We start from the raw sequence: 9082 nt of genomic DNA, 5'->3' as shown, positions 1-9082 counted from the left end.
ATATAATAGAAAGGATTGTAAGATAGGCTGTGAGATTCCAGCAGAAGATGGGCTCTGAGGCAACGGATATGTGCTCATGCTTGGTTGATAGTTAAATTTATAGCAAGTTCTGAGGCTGCCTCTTCCAGGTAGAGGAAACCCTGGGGCAGGAGGAACTTCATAATGGGCCCTTTGCTTCCTCAGAGTGAACCAACTTTAAGTCATTGTTGGCTCCCAGGGTGCCTTCCAGCTGTAAAGCTGCTGCAAAAGGCCACAGCAACTTAACTGCATCAATAACTGTCTGGATTATTGTGCTGATGAACTCAGCAGCCTTACAATGCCTGGGGACTGATGGGCCAGGCCAACTGGGAACTATGACCACAGGTCACAAACTCCTCACTCTCTAACCCTAACCAGGCTTCCAATCTCCAGCACCCCTTTTTAGATAACGAGGGGCGTTGGGGTGTCATAAAAGAGCCAATTTTATTTTTAAATTCATTCTTTATTTTACCTAGAAAGGGGCAAACCCAGCCACACTCATGGTCTAGGCTTTCAGGAGACTGGGAGCGATTTGTCTCTGCTATAAAATGAAGAGTTTTACAGGATATGAAATACTGATGCTCAACAAGAGAAACCCTAGATTGTTTATTTTCTTTCACATTATTGAAATTTTTTTAATACAAAAGTTATCCATGCTTGTTATGGATAACAAGCAGATCAGACAGGGCAGAAGCTGGCATCGACCCCCTGCCCCGCCCGGCCAGCGTCCTTTCCCGCCTCTGGCCGCGAGTCCGCACACATCCCAGGATGCGGGCACCGGTGCAGCAGAGCTTGAGTTCTGATTTGTTATGTGGGACTCCCCAACTTTTTCAATTTAAAATCGGGTTTTTAGCACTTCTTTCATCTGACGTATTTCCACTGTGCTCAGTGTTTCTAGAGGAGCCATTACCCAATCTGCTGGGGAAAGAGGGTGAAGAATGATGGAAGAGACATAGTCCAAGGGGTGGGCACCCTCTCTGCTTTCTGGGGGGCCAGGGATCAAATAACTCGAATCACCGAGTCCCTCTCTGGTCTAAGCTTGTAGACAGTATGAAGATAGATACCTGTGTTGACCTTGGTGCAAAAAGCAGACTCTGGAGGCTTCTGACCAAGCTGCAGAAGCTGGGGAGAGGATGGTTGTTCCCATTTGGTAGCTGGTTCTGGAATATTCTGCCACAAGGAGTGGATTATTCAGGACTCTTACTTCTCCTTGGCCTCCTGCTAAGAACAGTGTCAGGGCTCATTAGCACTTCCACTAGAAGCCAGCCCTTGCTGGGAGAAGAGGTGAGAGCAGTCAATTTTGCCACTCATTAGCAACTCTGGACAGATAGTGGTGGGCAGATTGAACCAATTGGCAAAATGAGAGTTTGCTGCTCTGGGCCACCGCTATCCATTCTAGTCCTTTCGCCATCAGCGGGTCATCCAGAGTTGACTATCTGCTGGTCTCACAGATCAATGAGTAAGACAATATTTTTTTAGGTATTAGTTACTTTATATAATAACTGAGTGGCCAGTATTGTGATCCTCAATGTAACAGTGAGACTGCAGGAGGAAAAATATTTCCTGTATAGCAGACACCACAACCACCCGGTTGTCTCACTGTTCTGTTAGGTACTGTTCTTACCTAAAGGGTAAGGATCGTGTTTGAAAACAGTTTGGGCAGCTTTGTGTGAAAAGACAGGCGTTTAGTCACATGCCCCACAAGAGCCTGCCCCGATCAGCCTGACTTGATAGTTGTATAATATTTTGCAGCTTGTGAAGCACTTTGATATATCTTTCAATTCTCTCAACAACTCTGTCAGGTCATGACTTTCTCCCCCCTCCATTTCCCTGATAACTGAAGGTCATAGAAGCTAACTGAATCGCCCAAGGTCACATCCCTGACTCCAAAGTATATGGGAATATATGGGAGTTTAACAAATGGTGAAAGGAAGGGCCTCTCTTAACACTGTTTGATGACATGGGAATGAAAGTGAATAGTAAATTTCAGTAGGATTGGTCATCAAGGGAGCAGGTGGAAGGCTGAACCAACTAAATTAGTGGGAAGGATTTCTTTTCCTTGCCTAGTCATCTTTGGGACTTTGGCTTGTTTTTATAAAATGTGACTCTTTATGCTGCAACATGGATGGACCTTGAAGACATCAAGCCAAGTGAAACAAGCCAGACACAAAAGGACAAATGTCTGCCTCCACTTTCATGAGGTACCTAGAATAGACACATTCACGGGGACAGAAAGTAGAACAGAAATGACCAGGGCCAGGGCAGGGGGAATGAGAAGCTGTTGCTGAATAGCTGCTGAGCTTCGGTTTGAGATGACAAGTTCTGAAAATGGATGGTAGGGATGACTGTACAACACCGGGAATGTACTTAATGGCACTGAATTGTACACTTAAAAGCGGTTAAAATGGTAAGTGTTATGGTACGTATATTTTACCACTTTTATTTTCACCATTACATTCAAGATCACTATATTGGCGACTCAGTTATTATATAAAGTAACTAATACCTAAAAAACAATGTCTTGCTCATTGCTCTATGAGACCAGCAGACAGTCAACTCTGGTGACCCATTGATGAAAAAAAAGACTAGACTGTATATTTTACCACTTTTTCAAAATGTGGTTTCTCTAGTGCAAAGAGTTTAATTTGGAGATTCTTCACAAGACACATCTATGGCAATCTGCCACGTCAGTCAGTTTAACTGCTTTCTTTTCTGGTTGAATAAACACTTTGATTTTAAAATATTTCCCCCCAAGGTTTTTGTCTATTGACTTTTTTGATTGTTTTCTTTTGTTTTTGTTTTTAAGCTCAGACAAAAAAGATCTCTAAGTACATAGAATTACAGGTAGTTCCTCTCAAGGTAATTGTTTCTTCTTTGTTAAGTGATCGTTTTTTGATATTTTTAAAAAGTTGCTATTAGAAAATGAATTTCCACATGATTAAAAGCAACTGTCTCAACAGGATCTTACCAAGGTTGGAGACATTGTAATAAATACCAGAGGAGAAACTGGAGGCAACACAACTATTGTTTTTGAAGTGAATTAAGCCAGTCAGAGAAAGACAAGTACCATATGATTTCATTTATGTGCCAAATCTAATGAACAAAATACACTAACAGAGTGGAGAGAGATTCATGGATACAGAGAACAGACTGACAGCTGTCAGGGTGGGGGTGGGAGTGGGAGGATTGGGCCTGGGTGAGAAGGGTGAAGGGATTAAGCAAAGGGGGGAAAAAAGACTCCTGGACACAGATAATAATATGGAGATTGCTAGAGAGAAGAGGGGGAGGTAGTAGGGGGTAAAGGGGGGATAAATGATGATGGAAGGAGACTTGACTTGGGATGGTGAACACAATGTAATATACAGATGATGTATTTTAGACTTGTACACCTGGAACCTATGTAATTTTATTAACCAATGTCACCCCAGTAAATTTAATAAAAATTACAAAAATTAAGTCTGCTTCTTGCCTTATTCACTTCCCCACCTTTGCTATCTGCTGAGCCAACACTGTAAACCGGAATGTGTAATCTCTAACAGGAGTTTATTCTCCTGTGCAGAATTCTGGGGACAAAGGATTAATAAAGACTGTTAGGAAAAATTGTCAAAGGTTTGTAAATGGGCATACAGATCACTGGATACCCTTCCAGTGGTGTGCTGGGCACTGCCTAGGGGAGCCTTTGTCTCTCTAATGACTGAGACATGTTACAACTCTTTGAAAGAATGAAACAATAAAAGAAGTGGCAGACCGAGGTACAGCCACATATTGCTGAGTGAGGCTAAGCTGGAGGATGCGGTTCAGGTCCGTCAGCCAGCAGACTGGGGGCAGCTCTGGACAGGGACAAGCTACCTCCACCTGCACAGCTCAGCTCACGGGAGGCACGGCTCCCCATTAGAGGTAAGATGGGGAGGGAAGACTCCACCTTCCCAGCCGTCGTGAGGAAAGAGGCAAAGAATGTCTATGTTTGTGCTTAAGGAAATTCCTCCCACAGGATGAAAGCCATGAGTGGCAAGAGGCACACCCCAGGCAGTCACATGCCCCTATACCCTTTTCCTCCCTCTCTCTCTGAAAACTCCCCTTTTCTGTTTGCCACTCTCGGTACCAGTTGAAATGTTACCTCCTCTGAGAAGTCTTTACTGAGTGCTATGGACTGCATGGTGCCCCCCGAAACTCCTACCCCACACACGGAATTCATGTGTAAGTCCTAATGCTGAAATGATGGTATTTGGAGATGAGCCTTTGGGAGGTCCTTAGGGTTAGATGAGTCATGAGGGTAGGACCCTCATGATGAGATTAGTGTCCTTGCAACTGGAGAAACCAGAGAACTTGCTGTCTTGATCTTTCTTTCCCTGACATGCACAAAGAAGAGGTCATGTGAGGACACAGTGAGAAGGCGGCCACCTGCAAGCCAGGAGGAGAGGCCTCACCAGACACCAGCCACGCTGACATCCTGAACTCCAACTTCCAGCCTGCAGAACTGTGAGAAAATAAATTTCAGTCGTTCAAGCCACCAAGTCCAGAGTATTTTGTTATGCAGCCTGAGCTAATATACTGAGCACATTCCAAATAAAGTTAATTATGTTGTTCTCAGCACTACTTCTGTCTATTAAGCTTTTTTTTTTTCTATTTCTTTTAACCAAAGTTAGACATTTACATAATTTAAAAAGTCAGATGATACCACAGAGCTTATAATATGGCTCTCCCCCAAACCCTAGCTTGAGTTCAGCTCCTTAGTTCAACTCTTTCAGTTGTTTCTTACGAATTGGAGGCCCACTCACTGCTGAGTAATTTTTAAACCACTGTTCCCTGATTTACCAATTTTATGCATTAGTTATTGGCTTTCTATATGAGGACTTAGCACTCTTATACTCCACCACCACCCTCCCTCCTTCCAACCTCACAGTTTAGTGATATCACATTTTCCGTTAGCGTTGTTTGCATTATTTTTTAATTGAGGTATACTTGACATAAAACATTATATCAGTTTTGGGTGTATAATATAATGATTCAATATTTATATAAACTGTGAAATGATCACTCCAATAAGTTCATTTACCATCTGTCACTGTATATAGTTACAAAAATTTGTGGTTTTTTTCTTGTGATGAGAACTTTTAAAATTTACTCCCTTACCAATGTTCAAATATACAATACAGTATTATTAACTATAGTCACCATGCTCTACATTACATTCCCAGGACTTATGTATAACTGGAAGTTTATACCTTTTGACCCCCTTCACCCAATTCACTCACCCCCTCCCCTCCTCCCCTCTGGCGCCACCAATCTGTTCTCTGTATCTATGAGCTTGTTTTTAGTTTAGTTTTGTTTTGTCTGTTCTTTTAGATTCGACATATAAGTGAGATCATACGTGATGTGTCTTTCTCTATTTGACTTGTTTCACTTAGCATGATGCCCTCATTTTCAGTTAGTGTTCAGTGTTTGCATTATTTTGTTGTTTTTTATTGGAATATTTGCTTATTTATTCATTAATCCATCCAGTCACTTACTTTTTAATTAAGGTATAATTGACATATAATATTATATGAGTGGTAGGTATACAATGCAATGATTTGATAGATTTATATATATTGCAACATGACTACCACAAGAATTGTACTTCTGTGAAAATGCCATCAGAATTTTGATAGAGATTGTGTTGAATCTATACATTGCTTTGGGTAGTGTGAGCATTTTAACAACGTCAATTTTTATAATCCATGAGCACAGAATATCCATTTATTTGTGTCTTACAGTTTTCATGTATGGTACTCTCTGCAAATAGTAAGTTTTACTTCTTCCTATCCAATGTAGATGCTTTTTTTTTGCCAGATTGCTCTGGCTAGGACTTCCAGTAATGTGTTGAATGAATAAAAGTAGTGAGAGTGGGCATCCTTGTCTTGTCCCTGACTTCAGAGGGAAAGCTTTCAGCTTTTCACTGTTGAGTATGATGTTAGCTGTGGGCCTTTATTATGTTAAGGTATGTTTGCATTATTTTGATCACTTAATTGTCACCCACTGCCAAGCCAAATACTATGATAAAATTCCATTTCTTTCCTTGTACAGCTTTATTTTCCCATAGATATTTATAAACTCTTTTATTGCTTAATTTTTATCTCACTATCAGAAATTCTTCATAAATTCTCCAACAGAATTGTAAAACTTCTGAGTGCCATTTTCCACATGATTAAATCATCACTTAGTTCAGTATTTATTTCTGCCATCATATTTTTTAACATTAAACAAAATTTTATCACACAAAAGTTGTCACATAATTGGATATTTCTCTACTTTGTACACAGTTATTCTTACTCTCCATGGAAAGGCTGCCTCTTCATTTCTCGTTGGGTGACAGCAAGCACTAACACCCTGACTTTAATGGAATAGTAGTAAACATGCCTCAGTGGTTTAAGTTGAAAACAGTGCATTGGTACATGGCTCTTGCACTTAGTTATCAGGAATGTACAAATGTCTTTTTATTAAAAAACACAAAATGACAGCAGTAAGCCATTGTATGTTGTCAGCTGAAACCAGTAACCGATGATTATAGTGATTTTCTTAAAAATCAGCCAGGCTTTTCTTGTTATTTCCTTCAATTGACTTCGTGGAAGTTCTAGCTGAGGAGCACTCCCTTGAGCTTCCACCTCTCACAGTTCTCATAATGATGGGAAAGCACTATTCTAGGAATTAAGACATGCCACCTCCATTCCACCCATCCCACTCATTCCAGGGTCTTTCTCTTCCTCAGGAATTTCTGTGACTACAGCTTCTGCAGCATCCAATAAAGCAGTTCTTGTAACCTTAGTTGGGTCAGTGATTCCTTTCCCACCATATTCACAAAATCTCCGATCATAGTGTCATAATCAACTTTTGAGAAACTTTGCATAATTTTCTCAACTGATCAATGATCCTTCACCACCTGCATTCTTAGCAATGGTCGCTGCAGGAATTTCCAGTGTTTTAAAAAATAATTTCTGTATCATTTTTTTAAAAATCGTCATTAGCTGGAGTTAATGAGTCCAAGGCTGGAATGCACCAAAGCAGGGCACAGCCCCCTCCCAGAACAATGCCTCCTCCAACAGCAGCTCATACTCTGTCTTTTCATTCATTTCAATGTCACTGGTCCCACCATCCTTCAGCACAGCCACTCCATCTGAGAGTTTTGTCAGATGTTCATTTAGTTTTTCCTTTTCATATTCACTAGCTGTGATATCTAACTGCTCAATGATTTCTTGAATACATTTTCCAATTTGTGCCTTGTCACCTTTTCCTTTCAAGAGCATGGCATCATCTTTCATCACAGTGACCTCTCCAACTTTCCTAAGTCATGAGGCTGAACATCTTCAAGATTTAGGGTCAATTTCTCTTCTCCAAACACTGCCCCACCAGTAGCAATAGTCATCCATGTCCTTAAGCTAATTCTTCCTATTGTCACTAAAACCTGAAGCTTTGACTGCTACCATCTGAAGACCAACTTTTAGCCTATTCAAAATGAGCGTACTTGCCCTGGCCGGGTGGCTCATTTGACTGGAGCATCATCCCATAAACCAAAAGGTTGTAGGTTTGATTCCCAGTCAGGACACTACCTAGGTTGTGGATTCAACCTCCAGTTGGGGCGCACACAGGAGGCAACCAATCCATGTTTGTCTGACTTGATGTTTCTCTCTCTCTTCCTTCCTCTCTCTGTAAAAATCAATTAAAACATATCCTTGGGTGAAGATTTTTTTAAAAATGAGTGTACCTGGAGCTTCTCCATCAACACATTCAGCAATTATGACCAAGGGCTTAGGGTGAGCATCAGCAATTTCAAGAGCAGGTACAGTGAACTAGACAGTAGAAATGTTCTTTTCACTTAGTGGAACATCAGGCATTTTGGAATTCACATTTCTGACCTTTTACTGTATTAATAAAGTATGGAGAAATATAACCTTGATCAAACTTCATGCCTTCAGTAATTTCTAATTAATTCATTATTCAGTGTTTTTCCATCCTTTACTGTGATGACACCCTTTCTTCCAACCTTTTTCAACGCATCAGAAATGATGTTGCCAATTTCTTTGTCTCTATTTGCATAAATTGTAGCAACCTGAGCAATTTCTTCAGGGGTTATCACAGGTTTAGACTGCTTCTTAAGTTCAGCAATTACAGCATCAATCATTAACATCGCACCTCTCCTGAGTTCCAATGGATTTGCAGCTTTGCTAATCTTCTCAAAGCCTTCCTTGACCACAGAGTGTGTTAGTACAGTAGCAGCAATGCTTTGTATTATTGGCAACATCTTGAACAAGTTTAATGCCAATATTTTTATCTTTTAAGTCAATGGACTTTGCAACACTCCTACCATCTTTTTGTTACTTTGGGATTTCTCCAGCTCTATTTAATAATCACTGTTCTTGCCTTTGGCCCCATAGTAATGACTACAGCATTGGTTAAAAGGTCTACACATTGAAGCATTACGGCTTGAGTATATGCACCAAATTTTACATCTTTGGCATAAGCCCCAGTGAGGTAAATAGCCAATGCCCTACACTGGCCCAATCTGGTGAAGGACTTTGTGTAATTGAAGCATTGCTGCGGACCAGCAGCTGGGTCTGCGAGCAGCGACGCAGGCGTCAGCAACGAGTGGGGGCTCTGCTGTTGTATTTTTAATGCCCATGAATTTTATATCATTCTCCCAACATGCCTTTTTATTGTTGTTGTTCTGTCCTACTGGCTTCAGTGCTTTTGTGCATTGTGTACTTGAATCCTCACAATACCTCAGCAAAGTAGTTGTTTATCCCCATTTTATGATAAGAAAACAAAGGTTCAGAAGGGCCAAGTAAGTAACTTAAGATCACACAGCTGGTTTGGGCCAGAGCTAAGGTTTGTGAGTATTTTTTAATAGTGGTAAAGGACACATAACATGAAATCTGTGTGTCGTACAGTGTTGTTGACTATATATACATTGTAAAGCAGATCTCTACAAATTTTTTCATCTTGCTTAACAAACTGTATATTCATTGAACAAATTCTCCCATTTCCTGCCCCCTCCAGGCTCTGGCAACCACCATTCTGCTTTCTGCCT

General features: G+C 40.8%; 1 pseudogene; it reads right to left on the bottom strand.

The window, feature by feature from the left end:
* Nucleotides 1-6698: 6698 nt before the first annotated feature.
* LOC107540670 (60 kDa heat shock protein, mitochondrial pseudogene) lies at nucleotides 6699-8587 on the bottom strand (annotated as a pseudogene).
* Between the last annotated feature and the right edge of the window lie 495 nt (nucleotides 8588-9082).

Source organism: Miniopterus natalensis, chromosome 5 (genome assembly GCF_054644295.1).
Source record: "Miniopterus natalensis isolate mMinNat1 chromosome 5, mMinNat1.hap1, whole genome shotgun sequence".
In the NCBI taxonomy this organism is placed as follows: Eukaryota; Metazoa; Chordata; class Mammalia; order Chiroptera; family Miniopteridae; genus Miniopterus; species Miniopterus natalensis.
This window is presented reverse-complemented; position numbering and strand designations above follow the sequence as displayed.